This window comes from Scyliorhinus torazame, chromosome 15 (assembly GCF_047496885.1).
Source record: "Scyliorhinus torazame isolate Kashiwa2021f chromosome 15, sScyTor2.1, whole genome shotgun sequence".
Lineage (NCBI taxonomy): Eukaryota > Metazoa > Chordata > Chondrichthyes > Carcharhiniformes > Scyliorhinidae > Scyliorhinus > Scyliorhinus torazame.
Window position 1 is genome coordinate 82,293,091 of NC_092721.1, and position 19,036 is coordinate 82,312,126.

A 19,036-nucleotide genomic window follows, 5' to 3' on the forward strand; every position below is an offset into this window, starting at 1 on the left:
GATTTAATGGAGATCATTGCCATAGGGCAAGAAATTCTCTGTCTTGCATCTGACTGAAGAAGCCCACCCCAAGAGACCAAATGGGTTTGGAAAGAAGTATCTATGTAGGTTAGCAGTCACTGGGCCATAATGAGGACAAGAAGATATAGGACAGATGTCAGAGGTAGGTTCTTTACTCAGAAAGTAGTATGGGCGTGGAATGCCCTGCCTGCAACAGTAGTGGACTCGCCAACACTAAGGGCATTCAAATGGACATTGGATAGACATATGGACGATAAGGGAATAGTGTAGATGGGCTTTAGAGTGGTTTCACAGGTCGGCGCAACATCGAGGGCCGAAGGGCCTGTACTGCGCTGTAATGTTCTATAAGAGCCCGGAGCCACAAGAGGTTCAGGACCTGATCAATCTGGGATGGTGTGTTTTAAGTGACTGTTAGTGACAGGCCTCTATGTCTACACAGCAACATGGTGCTTAGCTGAGCAGACTGGCTGCCCATAACAGTCAAAGGAAATGAGCCGGCAACATCAGTGAGGAGCACAGCTGATCATCTTGGTCCTTTCTTTATTGCTGATGGAAAAGACATGCTGTTGTAGCTTCTCTTTTTTTCAGCAATGCTGAGTACCACTATCTGTTGATTCTTTCATGGGATATGGGTGCCATCAGCAAGGCCAGCATTTGTTGCGCCTCCCACATTGCTTTTGAACTGAGTGGCTTGCTAGGCCTTTGCTGAGGGCTGCTAAGAATCATCTCCATTACTATGAGTCACATGTAGGTGCGATGGATTCAGGGTGGAAGATTTCCTTCTCTAAAGGACACCAATGAATCAAATGGCGTTTTACAACATCAATGATAGTTGTCATGGTCATCATTGTATTTCATTGTATTTATTGAAATTAGTAGTTCCAAACAGAATCATAAAATAAGAGTCAAAGTTCTTGGGAATTGTACCAAATTGACATGGTGGGATTTGAACCTCAAATTTACTATCCAGATGTGGAGATGCCGGCATTGGACTGGGGTGAGCACAGTACGAAGTCTTACAACACCAGGTTAAAGTCCAACAGGTTTGTTTTGATGTCACTAGCTTTCAGAGCGCTGCTCCTTCCTCAGGTGAATGAAGAGGTCTGTTCCAGAAACACACATATAGACAAATTCAAAGTTGCCAAACAATGCTAGGAATGCGAGCATTAGCAGGTGATTAAATCTTTACAGATCCAGAGATGGGGTAACCCCAGGTTAAAGAGGTGTGAATTGTCTCAAGCCAGGACAGTTGGTAGGATTTCTCAGGCCAGATGGTGGGGGATGAATGTAATGTGACATGAATCCCAGGTCCCGGTTGAGGCCGCACTCATGTGTGCGGAACTTGGCTATAAGTTTCTGCTCGGCGATTCTGCGTTGTCGCGGGTCCTGAAGGCCGCCTTGGAGAACGCTTACCCGGAGATCAGAGGCTGAATGCCCTTGACTGCTGAAGTGTTCCCCGACTGGAAGGGAACATTCCTGCCTGGTGATTGTTGCGCGATGTCCGTTCATTCGTTGTCGCAGCGTCTGCATGGTCTCGCCAATGTACCACGCTTCGGGACATCCTTTCCTGCAGCGTATGAGGTAGACAACGTTGGCCGAGTTACTATCCAGAGACATTGCCACTGCACCATCTCTGTTTTTCATTGATTTATCTGTTTTATGATCAGACTTGAGTGGTGGTATGAAGGGTGAAATAAAAGTTAAGGTGGAAGGTGCTGGGCTGAGCTTGTTGCAGGTGTGTGATGTGTGATCATGGTGGCGGCCTACCATGCTTCATGCCTCTGGGTGGCAAGGGGATGTACAATCCAGCTTCGTGTTAGTGGATGTTTGCTTGTAGTGTCTCTCTGCATCTATATCTGGTCAATGGCTGAGCGTCAAGAACCACCTCTACAGAGCGTATCCATTATCACCCAGCAGCCACCCACGCACTCTAGAAGTTGGCCTGAAACAATTCTGCACTAGTGACACTCGCAGGGGGAAGGAATCATGGCAGCTGCCCAGGAACTGAGCGCTGCCGGCAAGATGTGGTTTCTGTGGTGACACACCGACTGGATTCAATGAATGGAAACCTTTTCAGTGGAGGAATTGTGCTAGCTAACCTATTGGTGCCTTGATGACTCCGTGAGTGCATTGATGACACTCTAGGCCTTATGAAAATGGAGTCAGCCATTCGTATCAAACCTGCTCCACTATTTAAATTGATCAGTGTGCTTCAAATTTTATTTCCCGGGACCCACTTTTTCAATCAGCCAACCTACGCCGGCCGACCTTCACAACACATGCTGACTGACCTTCGTTACACACACCACGTTCACTTACCTTTTAATGCGAAAGGGGAGCCTGTATTGTCCTCATGGTCTGTCTTGAATCTGGTTCAAACCAAGAGAGGGCAATGCTTAGATCAGGTGCAAACCTCAGCCAGTTTATTTGAGGTGTCTTCATCTTTATGAAAACAGAAAAAACAACCTCACACATGTCGGTCATCGTGAAGGGCAATAGCAACAAAATGTGTGTTTTACTCAGCACTGGATACTCCTTCAGAATGCTACACCAGAATGCTGACAGCCTCGAGGGCTTTTGGAGCATTTTTAATGTGGTATTACAGGTAATCTGCAGTAGCGTTGTCTTTTAATTTGGTGTCAGCTCTAAGTTAATAACTGACTCTGAGAATTTTTCACAAACCACTTCCCTTTGAAATTCTGAAACTTCTCTCATTTGCCAGTACTTCCCTGCCTATAACACATATGGGGCGAAATTCTCCGTTATTGGCGCAAAGTCCGCCAATCGGCGCCAAAAACGGCGCAAATCCGACCTGCATCACGCCGCCAAAAACGACGCGAAGTCTCCGGCCCGGAATGGGCTAGCAGCGACGTGACGGGATCCGCGCTTGCTCACGTGCTTCATGCCGTGCGGCGTCATACATGCCGCACGGCGTGACAGCTCATAAGGACGCGCTGCTCCCCCCCACCCGACCGGAACACCCGACCGGAACACCCGACCGGATGGCTGCCCGCCGCTCAGCCCCGTGGTTCCAGTCACGGGATGTGGAGGCGCTCCTGGACGCGGTGGAGCAGAGGAGGGAGGCCCTGTATCCCGGACCCGGCCGCAGAGTTGCTCCACGCCACAGCCGGCGTCTGTGGAGGGAGGTGGCAGAGGCCGTCACCGCTGTGGCCTTGACACCACGGACAGGCACCCAGTGCCACAAGAAGGTGAACGACCTCATCAGAGCAGCCAGGGTGAGCCTCCCCCTGCCCGATATCCATATCCCCCATATCCCCCCTCCCTCATATCCCCCCTCCCCCATGTCCCCCATATCCCCCTCCCCCATATCCCCAGATCCCCCTCCCCCATATCCCCCCTCCCCCATGTCCCCCATATCCCTCCTCCCCCATATCCCCCCTCCCCCATATCCCCCCTCCCCATATCCCCCCTCACCCATATCCCCCCTCCCCCATGTTCCCCATATCTCCCCTCCCCCATATCCCCAGATCCCCCCTCCCCATATCCCCCCTCCCCCATGTCCCCCATATCGCTCCTCCCCATATCCCCCCGCCCCCATATCCCCCCTCCCCCATATCCCCCCTCCCCCATATCCGCCTTCCCCCATTTCCGCAAGTGAATCCAGCCCTAACCTTAACCTCTGCAATACACGCGCAACCAATGGCGTGCATTCATATACCTGTCTAACACTGTTGCCTTTTACCCCTGCCACCCCCCCCCCCCGAGGAGAAACGAACACACAACAATAGGGAGCATGCGAGGACTGGAGGAGGCCCCGCTGATGAGAGGCCACTGACCGAACACGAGGAAAGGGCCCTGGAACTGGCTGGCGGACCTGAGGACCGGGAGGTTGCTGATGCAGAGGTCGGGGGCGTACTAGCAAGTGAGCCACCGACAGCCCGTCCCCATAATCCCCCCTCCCCTATATCCCCCTCCCCCATATCATCTGATCACTGCCTGCGTGTCTAACCATGCATGCCTCATTGTGTATCGCAGGAGCAAACGTCGAGGCACCCATCCCCGCAGATGCAGACTGCCCGCATGATGCCCCTCGGAGGCCACGGGAGACGGAGAGACCCGGACCCTCCGGCATGCGACGCCCGCAGGATGCCCCTCGCACACCACGGGAGACGGAGAGACCCGGACCCTCCGGCATGCGACACCCGCAGGATGCCCCTCGCACACCACGGGAGACGGAGAGACCCGGACCCTCCGGCATGCAAAGCCCGCAGGATGTCCCTTGGAGACCACTGGAGACGGAGAGACCTGGAGCAACAGGGAGACGACGCCCCCGTCTCGTGCGGGTGAGACGACGCAGGCGTGTGCCACCCAGCGACGAGAGGGGCAACCACAGGCCCCTGTCACAGCCGTGCCAGGACACCACTACCCAGGACACCACTACCCAGGACACCACTACCCAGGTCACCCCTACCCGGGACAGCACTACCCGGGACAGCACTACCCAGGACACCCCTACCCGGGACAGCACTACCCAGGACACCCCTACCCGGGAAGACGAAATACCGGACAGTGACACAGAGTGGATGGGTAGAGACGAACCCCCACCCCAAAGTGCCATGGACTCAGAGTGGGACGAAGAGCACGACACAACGCCACTGCTGTCACCAACACCCTCCACCATCGCAGAAACACTCACCTCGGTTGGGCACTTTAGTGATGAGGCGTCTGCTACACTCACTGGTGCGCACAACACAGCTGTCCCGGTACAGCAGGCAGAGGTAGGAGCAGCAGAGGGGCCGGGCGGTCGGAGGGCAGCCCAGACCAAGCGAACATTTGCCGCCCAGATGGATCCCGGGTTCCTGGAGTTACCACACCCACCCATAGATCCGATGCAACCACGTAGTCATAGGGTCCGTAAGGCCAAACAACTAGACACTGAGTAAGTTGGCACGGGTGCAGGGCACAGATGAGTTTTAGGGGCGAGGGCACATGCATGAACTCCGTTCGTTATTAAAGTCAATGTTACACCGACAGAAGCTGCCTTTGTGCTCTGTCCAAAGCGTGCAGGGGTGTCATGTACGTTGAGCGCAAGTGTGTGTGTGAGGGGTGGTCTTACCTCAGCCCCAGGTGAGTCTGCCCCCTTCCCCCTGGGCCGCTATCAACATCCCCCCCGGGCAGAGGACGGGACCATGCGCTGCAGTGTCACAGCCGCATGCAGGGATGGTCCGGGTGGATGGTGGTACTGTGGCCATGCGTCAGACATAGTCCAACGATGTGGAGCCAGGAGCTCATCGCAGGGCGGGTTGTCATCATCCTCCATGGCCTGCAATAGACACGCGTCCACCGGCAACTGTGTGAGCCCGGCCCGTTGTGCCGCAGGTGGATCGGCAATGGGGGTATGTGGTGTGCATGCGGGTGGGGTGGGTGGGGTTGGGGAGGGGGGTGAGGGTGCTGGGTGGGTGGATGGGTGGGGGGTGTGGGTGGTCGGCTGTTGCCATGGTGTGCGGTCTGTGGCCATACTACCCGATTCCCACGACCATCTAGTCAGTGAAGCGGGCGTCTATCAGCCTGTCCCATGCACGCTGGCCCAGCCGGTAACGGTGGACAGCCACCCGCCCGTGTCTAGCCCGTCTGCCCTGACCATTGCCCCCCATCCCCCTCACCTGGGAGGACTGCGCCTCTTCCTGCTGCTCCTCCACTCCGCCCTCCTCTGCCTGCGGCACATCGCCCCTCTGCCTGGGCTATGTTGTGCAGGACGCAGCACACCACAATGATGCGGCCGACCCAATCTGACCGATACTGGAGGGCGCCCCCAGAGAGGTCCAGGCACCTGAAACGCATCTTCAGCACGCCAAAGCACCTCTCGATCACTCCCCTTGTCGCTACATGGGCATCATTGTAGCGGTTCTCCGCCTCATTGCATGGCCTCCGTACAGGCGTCATCAGCCACGATCGCAATGGGTAGCCCCCGTCGTCCAGCAACCAGCCCCTCAGCCGGAGATGGCGTCCCTCGTACATGCCGTTGATGGATGACCGCGACAACACGTATGAGTCGTGTACACTGCCCGGGTAACGGGCGCAGACGTGCAGGATCATCATGCGGTGTTCGCAGACCACCTGTATGTTCATCGAATAGGTCCCCTTCCTATTGGTGAACACGGCCCTGTTATCTGCAGGTGGCCGCACGGCGACGTGCATCCCATCGATCGCGCCCTGGACCATGGGGAACCCGGCCATGGCAGAGAAGCCCACGGCCCGGGCATCTTGGCTGGCCCGGTCCACAGGGAAGCGGATGTAGCGGTGCGCCATGGCATATAGGGCATCTGCCACTGCCCGGATGCACCGGTGCACCGATGTCTGCGATATGCCGGACAGACCCCCACTCAGTGCCTGGAATGACCCCGATGCGTAAAAGTTCAGGGCCACCATAACCTTGACGGACACGGGGAGAGGGTGTCCACCGCCAGTGCCACGCGGTGACAGGTGTGCCAGCAGGTGGCAGATGTGTGCCACGGTTTCCCGGCTCATCCGGAGTCTCCTCCTGCATTCCCGGTCCGTGAGGTCCTGGTATGACTGCCGGGGCCGGTACACACGGGGCGCCCTCGGGTGCCTCCGTTGCCGTGGGGCCGCAATGTCCTCCTCCCCCTCCTCGTCCTGTCGGTCAGGTGTCCCTCCAGCATGGGCGGCTGCTGCCTGCCCCTGTGCGGCAGCCTGCGCTGCCTCTCTGGCACGCTCCTCCTCCTCATCCAGGGCAACATAGACATTAGCGGCTGCCGCCACGGCGGCCAACATCGCTGGATGATCGGAAAACATGACGGCCTGGTGTGGGGGGGGGAACGACGACATGTCATCATTGCCCATATCCCCGCCTCCCCCCAGCCAGGTGGCATGGACCGCATGGGTCCAACTGTTGGAGGCTGGCACCTGGCCAGGTGGACCAACTCACTTGCCCTCGCACCCCTCCTCCCCGGCACGGACCCCCCCATTCCCCTCCCCGCCCTCCCCGGCACAGACCCCCCATCCCCCTCCCCGGCATGGACCCCCCCATCCTCCTCCCTGGCACGGACCCCCCATCCCCCTCCCCGGCCCTCCCCGGCACGGACCCCCCATCCTGCTCCCCGGCACGGATCCCCCATCCCCCTCCCCGGCCCTCCCCGGCACGGACTCCCCATCCCCCTCCCCGGCACAGACCCCCCATCCTCCTCCCCGGCACGGACCCCCCATCCCCCTCCCCGGCACGAACCCCCCATCCCCCTCCCCGGCCCTCCCCGGCACGGACCCCCCATCGCCCTCCCCGGCACGGACCCCCCCATCCTCCTCCCCGGCATGCATCCCCCCTCCCGGCACTCCCCCGGAGCCCAGCCCACTCTAACCACCCCCGCCGCACACACACAAACAAAACCCGAGACACACCTCTCCCCCACACATTCAGACTGCGGCCACGCCACCGCCTGCCCAGCGGCCAACCCCCCAGGCCGTCACCCACCTCCACGCTGGTCGGCGTGAACCTGGAGCACAGGTTGACGCCGATTAAAAGGAGGTTTGATTTACGCCGACATGACCCGTCATGACGTCGACGGGACTTCGGCCCATCCGGACGGGAGAATATCGGCAGGCCCAAAATCGGCTGCCTTGCGCCCACCCGTGCCATTCTCGCTGGTGGGGGGGGGGGGGGGGGGGGCGGAGAATGACGCCCATGGGCTTTGCATCCTTATTTGCATTATCACAATTGACAAAACCATACCTCAAGAAATCATCTTTGTAGTTCTTTGTTCCGAGTTACGTTTATTTTTTTCAGGGCTATTAATCAGAAGCCCTGGAGCTCTAACACTAAAACTGCTCTGTCCTGCACTGGACTCTCCTGCGCAGCACTCTCCAGCAGATTCTGCTGTGAGATCCTGTCCAATAGGTAAACTGCCTATTTCAATCTCTGGCCGTCTCTTACTTCAAAAAACCACATTGATAATTTACAGTTCACTTGCCTTGCTTGCCAGCGGCTGCAAAATCAAAGCAACTCTGCTTCCTGCTTTGCTGCCAAAAGCATGAAACTAGATGGCGCTTCATGTCAATTTGACATTAGGTGTATGACCTGCTCTCTGCTGCTGTTTCTGGCCAGAAGACTCCACACAGCCTAAGCTGTGTCTCCATTTAAAAGGCGACAACGGCTGCAATTCTCGATGTAAAAGCCAGTAGCGGCGGTTGGGCGCTTTTTCCACAATCAGGACCACTGTGGGAATGGCGACACCGATCAATTCACAACTGATAGATTTGTACTTGGTTAATATATCGATGTGTCGTTGCACTCATATATTACTCGACAGAACATGTAACAGAGCTTCATGCATGGAGTAAATTCAGTCAGTTTTAAAATGTCTCTTGATCAGACCTGTTTGCTTGCAAATACAGAGTTTTAGAAAGTTTGTTTTGTCCAAGCAAATACAGATGACTGAGTTGAATTGAATACAGATTACAGTTCTTGATAATTTCTTCAAATCAAAATACACAATACAGAGAAGTTGGAAATAAACAAAATGGCGGCTTTCAAAGCACAGCACAGGAAACAGTTTCAGAAATTAAATAAGATGATCCCGGGATGAATTGTTCAAACCGGCACCTAGCTTTAAGGTATTTGCAATCGTCAATGTTCTGTCCCCTTTCTGGCTGTGATTGCGTCATAATAATTATAGTTCATTCAATTCAATTGAAATGTCTGTCCATCAAATTTTGATATGGTGTGATTGAGATATTACTTTCCCACCAAGCTTTATCCGTTGCCATGAAAACTGGACTAGGAACATTGCCCAGATTTTCATACTAACAAAATGTGTCCTTGTTTATTTCTTTGCCCTATTTTAATCTAATCATTCCCATGCTATTCAGAAGTTTTCCCTCTCATGGTCAAATGTGTGACTTTAATAAACCATTTTAAGAAACCATTTTACTTCTAAACCATTTCTTCATTTAAACTTATTAATTATTAAAAAGGTCTATCAACGACCCTTTCGAAATCCGCCCGCGACCCACCCGCAGATCGTGACCCTGAGTTTGAAAAATCCTGAACCCTGGCTGACCTCAATGCCCTCTTCTTGCACTATCCCCATACCCCTTTGATGACATTGGTATTTAGAAGTCTATCTACCTCTACTTTGAACATGTTCACAGACTGAGCCTCCACAGGCCTCTCGGGTGGACAATTCCAAAGATTCAACACGCTTTGATTGAAAAAGATGTCTCTTCATCCTCATTCTAAATGGTCCATCACTTATCTCTTACTCTAAGACTCTGTCCCCTAGTTCTAGGACCCGCCTCCAACTAGGGAAAATATCCTTCCTGTGTTTATCCTGTTGAGTGAGTCCTGGAAGAATTTTGTACACTTCAAGAACATCGGCTTTCTAGATTTTACAGAATACAGGCCGAGTCACCTCAATCCTGCCTCATAGGCAATCTCACCATTGCCAAGATTAGTCTGTTGAACCTTCGTTGCACTCCACGTGTCGCCTTCTTCCTTAGATAAGGAGACCAAAACGATACACACTACTCCATGGGTGGCCTTCCCAAGGTTCTATAAAACTGCAACAAGACTTCCTTTTTCCTACAATCAAATCACCTTGCAAATATTTGCCTTCCTAATTGCTTGCATGTTGGTTTTCTGTGCCTTTCTCAATCTCGCCTCATTTAAGCAATATCTACATTTCTGTTTTTCCTACCAAAGTGAATAACTTCACATTTCTCCACATTAGCTGCTGATTTGCGACTGCTGATTCTCACCATTATTTTCTAAGTGTCCAGTTATCACAGTCTTTATAAAACATTCTAGCATTTTCTCTACTACTGATGTTAGGCTATCTGGTCCGTAGCTCCCTGTTTTCTCTCTGCTTTCATAAACACTGGGGTTATATTTGTGTATAAGCCCAAATGAGGTCCCAAAATCAGGACCACATTGTTTACCATGACCTCCCCAGAATAAGAACTTCCACTTTAAGAGGCTGGGACCTCCCCTTAACAAGGAAAGCCCGAGCTCCCTTAGGGGAGTGGAGGAGTATTTGGAATTACATTATATTAAACCTTATTTGGTAATTTGTACTATCATCTATGCATCCTGCTTACTGCGGAGTCAGCAATTTGCTACTTTCAATCTGTAGGCACCATTCCAAAATCTGCAGTATATTGAAAGGTGACCATCAATGTGTCCACTATCTCCACAGCCACCTCTTTCAACACTCTGGGGTAGATCATCAGGTCCAAGGGATTTATATACGTACAGTCCCATTAATTTTCCAGCACACTTTTATACCAATGTCTTTCAGATCCTCAATCTTACTTGCCCCTTGACATCCGAAGTGAGGATTTTTGTATCAACCCCTGTGAAGCCAGACACAAGAGCAGAATCCTACACTGCCCACCCACCCCCCAGCAGGTTCTAAGGTGGGGGGGGGGGGGGGGCATGAAATTGCTTGAAAGGGATTTTCTCTGGGTTAGCACCCAAACTGACCTGATAGCAATTTTAGGTTAGGTCAGGAAGGGCCTCAGATGGCAAGCTCACTCTTGCCCCAATTAAGCCCCTTAAGTGGTCACTTACTGGCCACATAAAACCTTTTCCCATTCAGCCTCAACTCTTAGGATGGCGGGCAGATAGCAATTCTAAGGGCGAAGGAATAGGAAACAAAGATAGCTGCATCTTGGGTTGGGGGATGGGGTTGGGAGAGTTGTTGCCTCAACCAGAGCCTCCCTTCTGACTGGGTCACCCTACCCCTATAAGGCCCAATGACCTCCAGCTCTCCCTTCCCCTTCCCTGAGACTCTGATCGCACCACCCGGCAACCCCCTCAGACATTGCTGACCCTCCGCGGCCTGCAACTCTCTCCCATTTACTTTGTCCTGTGGTTCCCAGCACTTGGAGCCAGGAATCTCCTTTCAGTTCCTCTTCCAGCCACTACTACAGTACTGTGCCTAGAAAGACTGGTGGCAGCTGGCCAATAAGATTGCCTGATAGATCTCCATGATGGAACTTTCTCCCAAAGGAGGGATAGAAGTTTTGTCTTATGCCAATCAATGCTCATTAGAATTTAATGAGACATTTGGGCTGCTGGAGTTGGCATGGATGTGTTCCTGGCCAACTCTTCAGATGGCAGGGGCTGATCCCTTTCGATCCTGAAAATTAAGGCCATTTCCATATTACCCATTATAAATGTTCTATTCTCTGACTGTAATGGGCCCACATTTGTCTTTACTACCTTTTTCCTTTTTACATGTCAATAGAGTCTTTTACAGCCTGTTTTTAAGATCCTCAGTTTAATTTCATATTCTATTTTCTCTTCCCTCAAGTTCTTGGTTTTCTTTGCTCAGTTTTACAATGCTCCCAATCCTCAAACATGCTACATTTTTGGCCTCTTCCTTTGACCTGATAGAAACACTAACTTCTCTTGTTAGCTGAGGTACCCTCAATAATGATGCTTAGAGATTAAACTGTAGAGAAGGCTTTATTAGGCTAATAACTATGCTACAGATTTGGACGAGAGCTGACTGCTATACAGACCATGAGGCAGGCCTTTATGTATGGCTCCCAGATGGGCGGAGCCAGAGGCGGAGTCCCCAGGGTTCCAAGCCTGGTCTTAAAGGGGACATCACCTTACATGATGATAAGGCAGTAACCGTTCATCACATTAGCCATGCTGGGATCATTTTTCCTACTGTCGTTTAAATTCATATAAATTAGATTCAACCAATGTACTAATTCTTTAAATGACAGCTATTGTCTGACTGCCATCACACCTTTTAATATACTTCCTTAATCTACCTCATCCAACTTGCCCTACTGCCTTTGATGTTTCAGAGCATACTGAGATAGGAAATAAAAGCCGTGAACTAAACTTTATGTGCTCTAGTTTTCAATCTTGGGCATCATCATACATTAGTCATGAGTTTATGTGAGGCTCAGACATTTTGCAGTTTCAGGTTATCATACAGTCATGTTGGTGCAGGGTAGACATGTCACTGAAATTAGCAACAGATCAGAAATGTAAAAATAATGGGCGGGATTCTCCACTCCCGCGCCGAAGTGGCCGCGCCGTCGTGAACGCCGTCGAGGTTCACGATGGCGCGAAACGGCCCCGATCCCGACCGATTCAGGCCCTGACAATGGGCCAGGATCGGGGCCGCGTCATCTACACGCGCCAGGCCTTGTCGCCCGCGTAAAGGCGGCGCCGCATAGATGATGCGGCCGGCGCCGCATAACTGGCGTCATCCGCGCATGCGCGGGTTGGCCGGCACCAACCCGCGCATGTGTGGTGGCCGTCCACTCTAAGTCCGCCCCGCAAGAGGATGGCGGATGGATCTTGCGGGGCCGCGGAAGGAAGGGGGTCCTCCTTCAGAGAGGACGGCCCGACGATCGGTGGGCACCGATCGCGGGCCACCCCACATTTCAGGTACCCCCCGGTGCAGGATCTCCCCTCGACCCCCACAGGCCGCCCCCCCAGCATTCACGCATCGTTCACGACGGCAGCGACCAGGCGTGGACGGCGCCGGGGGGAACCCACCGTTTTGGCCTGGCCGCTCGGCCCATCCGGGCCTGAGAATAGCGGGGGTGCTGGAGAATCGCCATTTTGGGTGTCTCCGGCGATTCTCCGGCCTGCAGCCCGCGGAACTCGACCGGGCCGTTCCCGCCGCTTGGGAGAATCGCTGGAGGGCGTCGGACCGGCGTCCCGGGAAATTTTGGCGGCCCAGGCGATTCTCCCAACCGGCGCGGGAGTGGAGAATCTCGCCCAATATTGTCAGCAGATGTACTGAACAATTATATTTTTAACAATTTAAAAAATAAATCATGACTATTACAAAACAAAAGAACTGCAAAATCATTGGCACAAGAAAATCGTCTGAGTTCCAGCTAATCAGTGGTGCCTTTCCCTGATTTCCTATTTATGACAATCACTGTGCATTGATACTGAAACTATCACCAGTTTTTTCCCCCATTTGCATTATTCAATTTAATATTTTCAATGTCTAGTAAACATCTTCATTAGTTTTTATGACAGATTGAATACCATAACATCCTGTGCTAAGTATAGAAAATAACAACGTACAGACTTTTACTGTGAAAGTAACAATGAGGGCAAAACACCGTGAGGCGAACCAACCCTCACCATTATTTCATGTGTAAATGGAACAGCAACATTCAGCAGCTGCACATGCTCAGTAAAACATGGAAATCCAAAAGTTTCTGTTCAGAGATGAGACAATAAATTGAGTTGCATGCAGCTGGATTTTCAATCTGGGCTCAGGAATTTTTCAAACTTCATTCGTGGGATGCGGCGTTGTTGCATTTATTTCCTATCGCTGATGATGGCATTTCAGAGTCAACCTACATTGCTGTAGGACTGGAGTCACATATAGGCCAGACTGCGTAAGGACAGCAGATTTCCTTCCCTAAAGGACATCATTGAATCAAATGGGTTTTACGACAATCAACAATGGTTTCAGAGTCATCATTCAGCTGCTGATTCCTTACTTTTATCGAATTCAAATGTCACCATCTGCTGTGGCAGGATTCAAACCTAGGTCCACAGAGCATTACCCTGGGTCACTGGATTACTAGTTCAGTGACAATACCAATACGCCACTACCTCCCTGGTTGCCAGATCATTTCTGGGTCCTTACTCCTGTGCCATTTCAATGATGTCACTCCAATGGTGTGACGACATAATTTTCAAATGGTAATTCCCTGATTGGCCCAAGGGCACAGCCAGGAGCCATATGGGGCTGGGTCATATACACAGAGGTCCTGAAAAGGCAAGTGACGGTCATGACTGAGCATGCCACTCACTGGGAACGTGGCTCTAGAGAATGAAGATCGACTCGGTGCCGTCAAAGGCAGGTGGCCATTGCAGGCTGCCGCAAGATTTTCAGGTCCCTCTCTACATGTTTTAATGGTGGTCTTTGCCAAAAGGCAAGAAATTCTCTACCTTGAATCTGCCTGAAGAAGCCCTCCCCAAGAGACCAAAAGGGTTTGGAAAGAAGTGCCTATGTAGGTTAGCAGTCACTGGGTCACAATGAGGACAAGGTTTTGTGAAGGGTAGGTCGTGCCTCACAAACCTTATAGAGTTCTTTGAGAAGGTGACCAAACAGGTGGATGAGGGTAAAGCAGTTGATGTGGTGTATATGGATTTCAGTAAAGCGTTTGATAAGGTTCCCCATGGTAGGCTACTGCAGAAAATACGGAGGCATGGGATTCAGGGTGATTTAGCAGTTTGGATCAGAAATTGGCTAGCTGGAAGAAGACAAAGGGTGGTGGTTGATGGGAAATGTTCAGACTGGAGTCCAGTTTCTTGTGGTGTACCACAAGGATCTGTTTTGGGGCCACTGCTGTTTGTCATTTTTATAAATGACCTGGAGGAGGGCATAGAAGGATGGGTGAGTAAATTTGCAGATGACACTAAAGTCGGTGGAGTTGTGGACAGTGCAGAAGGATGTTACAAGTTACAGAGGGACATAGATAAGCTGTAGCGCTGGGCTGAGAGGTGGCAAATGGAGTTTAATGCAAAAAAGTGTGAGGTGATTCATTTTGGAAGGAATAACAGGAAGACTGAGTACTGGGCTTCTGGTAAGATTCGTGGCAGTGTGGTTGAGCAGAGAGATCTCGGTGTCCATGTACATAGATCCCTGAAAGTTGCCACCCAGGTTGAGAGGGTTGTTAAGAAGGCGTACGGTGTGTTAGCTTTTATTGGTGGAGGGATTGAGTTTAGGAGCCATGAGGTCATGTTGCAGCTATACAACACTCTGGTGCGGCCGCATTTGGAGTATTGCGTGCAATTCTGGTCGCCGCATTATAGGAAGGATGTGGAAGCATTGGAAAGGGTGCAGAGGAGATTTACCAGAATGTTGCCTGGTATGGAGGGAAGATCTTATGAGGAAAGGCTGAGGGACTTGAGGCTGTTTTCGTTCGAGAGAAGAAGGTTAAGAGGTGACTTAATTGAGGCATACAAGATGATCAGAGGATTGGATAGGGAGGACAGTGAGAGCCTTTTTCCTCTGATGGTGGTGTCTAGCATGAGGGGACATACCTTTAAATTGAGGGGAGATAGATATAAGACAGATATCAGAGGTAGGTTCTTTACTCAGAGAGTAGTGGAATGCCCTGCCTGCAACAGTAGCGGACTCTCCAACACTAAGGACATTCAAATGGTCATTGGATAGACATATGGACAATAAGGGAATAGTGTAGATGGGCTTTAGAGTGGTTTCACAGGTCGGCGCAACATTGAGGGCCGAAGGGCCTGTACTGTGCTGTAATGTTCTATGTTCTATGTTCTAAGATCCCAGAGCCACAAGAGGCTCAGGACCTGATCAATCTGGGAAGGGACATGCAGTTGAAGCGTCTCCATTTTTCAGCAATACTGAGTACCACCAAGCGACTACCTCTTGATTCTTTCATAGGATATGGGTGCCATCAGCAAGGCCAGCATTTGTTGCTCCTCCCACATTGCTTTTGAACTGAGTGGCAAATCATCTCCATTCCTGTGAGTCACATGTAGGTGCGATGGATTCAGGATGGAAGATTGCCTTCTGTAAAGGACACCAATGAATCAAATGGCGTTTTACAACATCAATAATAGTTGTCATGGTCATCATTAGATTTCATATTTATTTTTTGAAAGTAATAGTTCCAAACAGAATCATAAAATAAGAATCAAAGTTCTTGGGAATGTTATCAAAATTGACATGGTGGGATTTGAACCTGTTTTTAAAAATAAATTTAGAGTACCCAATTCATTTTTTTCCAATTAAGGGGCAATTTAGCATGTTCAATCCACCTACCTTGCACATCTTTTGGGTTGTGGGGGCGGAACCCACGCAAACACGGGGAGAATGTTGAACCTCTGATTTACTAGTGCAGACACATTGCCACAACACCACATCTGTTTTTCCATTCATTTATCTCAGTTTTATGATCAGACTTGTGTGAAATTAAAGTTAAGGTGGAACTTTGAGGGCTGAGCTTGTTGCAGGTATGTGATGTGTGATCATGGTGGCGGCCTACCATGCTTCATGCCTCTGGGTGGCAAGGGGATGTACAATCCAGCTTCGTGTTAGCGGATGTTTGCTTGTAGTGTCTCTCTGCATCTATATCTGGTCAATGGCCGAGCGTCAAGAACCACCTCTACAGAGCGTATCCATTATCACCCAGCAGCCACCCACGCACTCTAGAAGTTGGCCTGAAACAATTCTGCACTAGTGACACTCGCAGGGGGAAGGAATCATGGCAGCTGCCCAGGAACTGAGCGCTGCCGGCAAGATGTGGTTTCTGTGGTGACACACCGACTGCATTCAATGAATGGAAACCTTTTCAGTGGAGGATTTGTGCTAGCTAACCTATTGGTGCCTTGATGACTCCGTGAGTCCATTGATGACACTCTAGGCCTTATGAAAATGGAGTCGGCCGTTCGTATCAAACCTGCTCCACTATTTAAATAGATCAGTGTGCTTCAAATTTTATTTCCCGGGACCCACTTTTTCAATCGGCCAACCTTTGGGACCTACGCCGGCCGACCTTCACAACACATACTGACTGACCTTCGTTACACACACCTTTGATGAGTTAACTGATATTTAAAATGTGAACTTAATCACTTCAATAAGCAAGAAAAAGAGCCTTACTGAATTGTAGTAATGGTAGTGTGTCAGTATTCACTTACCTTTTAATGCGAAAGGGGAGCCTGTATTGTCCTCATGGTCTGTCTTGAATCTGGTTCAAACGGAGAGAGGGCAATGCTTAGATCAGGTGCAAACTTCAGCCAGTTTATTTGAGGTGTCTTCATCTTTATGAAAACGGAAAATCCAACCTCACACATGTTGGTCGTCGTGAAGGGCAATAGCAACAAAATGTGTGTTTTACTCAGCACTGGATACTCCTTCAGAATGCTACACCAGAATGCTGACAGCCTCGAGGGCTTTTGGAGCATTTTTAATGTGGTATTACAGGTAATCTGCAGTAGCGTTGTCTTTTAATTTGGTGTCAGCTCTAAGTTAATAGTCAGCTCTGGAAATTTTTCACACACCACTTCTCTTTCAAATTCTGAAACTTCTCTCATTTGCCAGTACTTCCCTGCCTATAACACATATGGGCTTTGCATCCTTATTTGCATTATCACAATTGACAAACCATATCTCAAGAAATCATCTTTATAGTTCTTTGTTCCGAGTTAAGTTTATTTTTTCTGGGCTATTAATCAGAAGCCCTGGAGCTCTAACTCTAAAACTGCTCTGTCCTGCCCTGGACTCTCCTGCGCAGCACTCTTCAGCAGATTCTGTTGTGAGATCCTGTCCGATCTCTGGCCGACTCTTATTTCTAAAAAAAACATTGAGCTTTACAGTTCACTTGCCTTGCTTGCCAGAAGCTGCAAAATCAAAGCAACTCTGCTTCCTGCTTTGGTGCCAAAAGCATGCAACTGGACATCACTTCATGTCAATTCGACATTAGGTGTATGACCTGCTCTCTGCTGCCATTTCTGGCCAGAAGACTCCACATAGCCTAATCTGTATCTCCATTTAAAAGGCGACAGCGGCTGCAATTCTCGATGTAAAAGCCAGTCGCGGCGGTTGGGCGCTCCTTCCGCAATCAGGACCACTGTGGGAATGGCGACACCGATCAATTCATGACCCTTTCAAAATCCGCCCACGACCCACCCACAGATCGTGACCCTGACTTTGAAAACCGCTGAACTAGGTCATGGCTGACCTTCTACCTCAACGCCCTCTTCCTGCACTATCCCCATACCCCTTGGATGACATTGGTATTTAGAAGTCTATCGACCTCTACTTTGAACATGTTCACTGACTCAGCCTCCACAGGTCTCTGGGGTCGACAATTCCAAAGATTCAGCATGCTTTGTCTGAAAAAAATGTCTCTTCACCCTGGTCCTAAATGCTCCACTTATCCTGAGGCTCTGTCCCCTAGTTCTAGAACCCGCCCCCAACAAGGGGAAATATCCTTCCTGTATCCTTTTGAGTGAGTCCTGGAAGAACTTTGTACACTTCATGAACATCATCTCTCTAAATTCTACAGAATACAGAATCTCACCATTGCCAAGATTAGTCTGTTGAACCTTCATTGCACTCCATCTGTCGCCTCCTTCCTGAGATACGGACACCAAAACACGGTACTCCAGGTGTGGCCTTCCCAAGGTCCGAGAAAACTTCAACAAGACTTCCTTTTTCCTTGTCCAGTCAAATCCCTTTCCAAATATTTGCCTTCCTAATTGCTTTTCAATGACTTGTGAACAACACACATGTCTCTCTGGACACCAGCCTTTCCCAATCTCGCCCCATTTAAGAAATATCTACATTTCTGTTTTTCCAACCAAGTGGATAACTTCACATTTTCCCACATTATCAACCATATTCTTGCCCATTTATTTAGTCTGTCTAAATCTTCATAACCATTAAATGTTGTGTCACCAACAAACTTGGAAGTATGGTCCCCAGATCCAAATCATTAACATAGATTGTGAATAGCTGGGGCCCAAGCACTGATCCTTGTGGTTCCTAACTAGTCCCAGCCTGCCAACCTGAGAATGACCTGTTAATTGCTCTGCACTGTTTTCTGTTCATTCACCGTTCCTCAATCCATGTCAGTATATTACCCCAAGTCCCATGTGCTTTATATTTTGCTGATGAACCTCCTGTGTGAGATCTTCTTGAAAGCTTCTGAAAATCCAAATACACCACATCCACTTATTCCTCTTTAACTATTCTGCGAGTTACGTACTCAAAAAACTCCAACAGAATGGTCAAACAGGATTTTCCTTTCATTAATCTGCTGATTTATGACTGCTGATTATCACCATTATTTTCAAAGTGTCCAGTTGTCGCAGTCTTTATAAAACTTTCCAGCATTTTCTCTGCTACTGATGTCAGGCTATCAGGTCTGTAGATCCCTGTTTTCTCTCTGATTCCATAAACACTGGGGTTATATTTGTGTATAACAGTATGGGACCATACTGTTTCCCATGAGCTCCCAGGAATAGGAACTTCCACTTTAAGAGGCTGGGACCTCCCCTTAA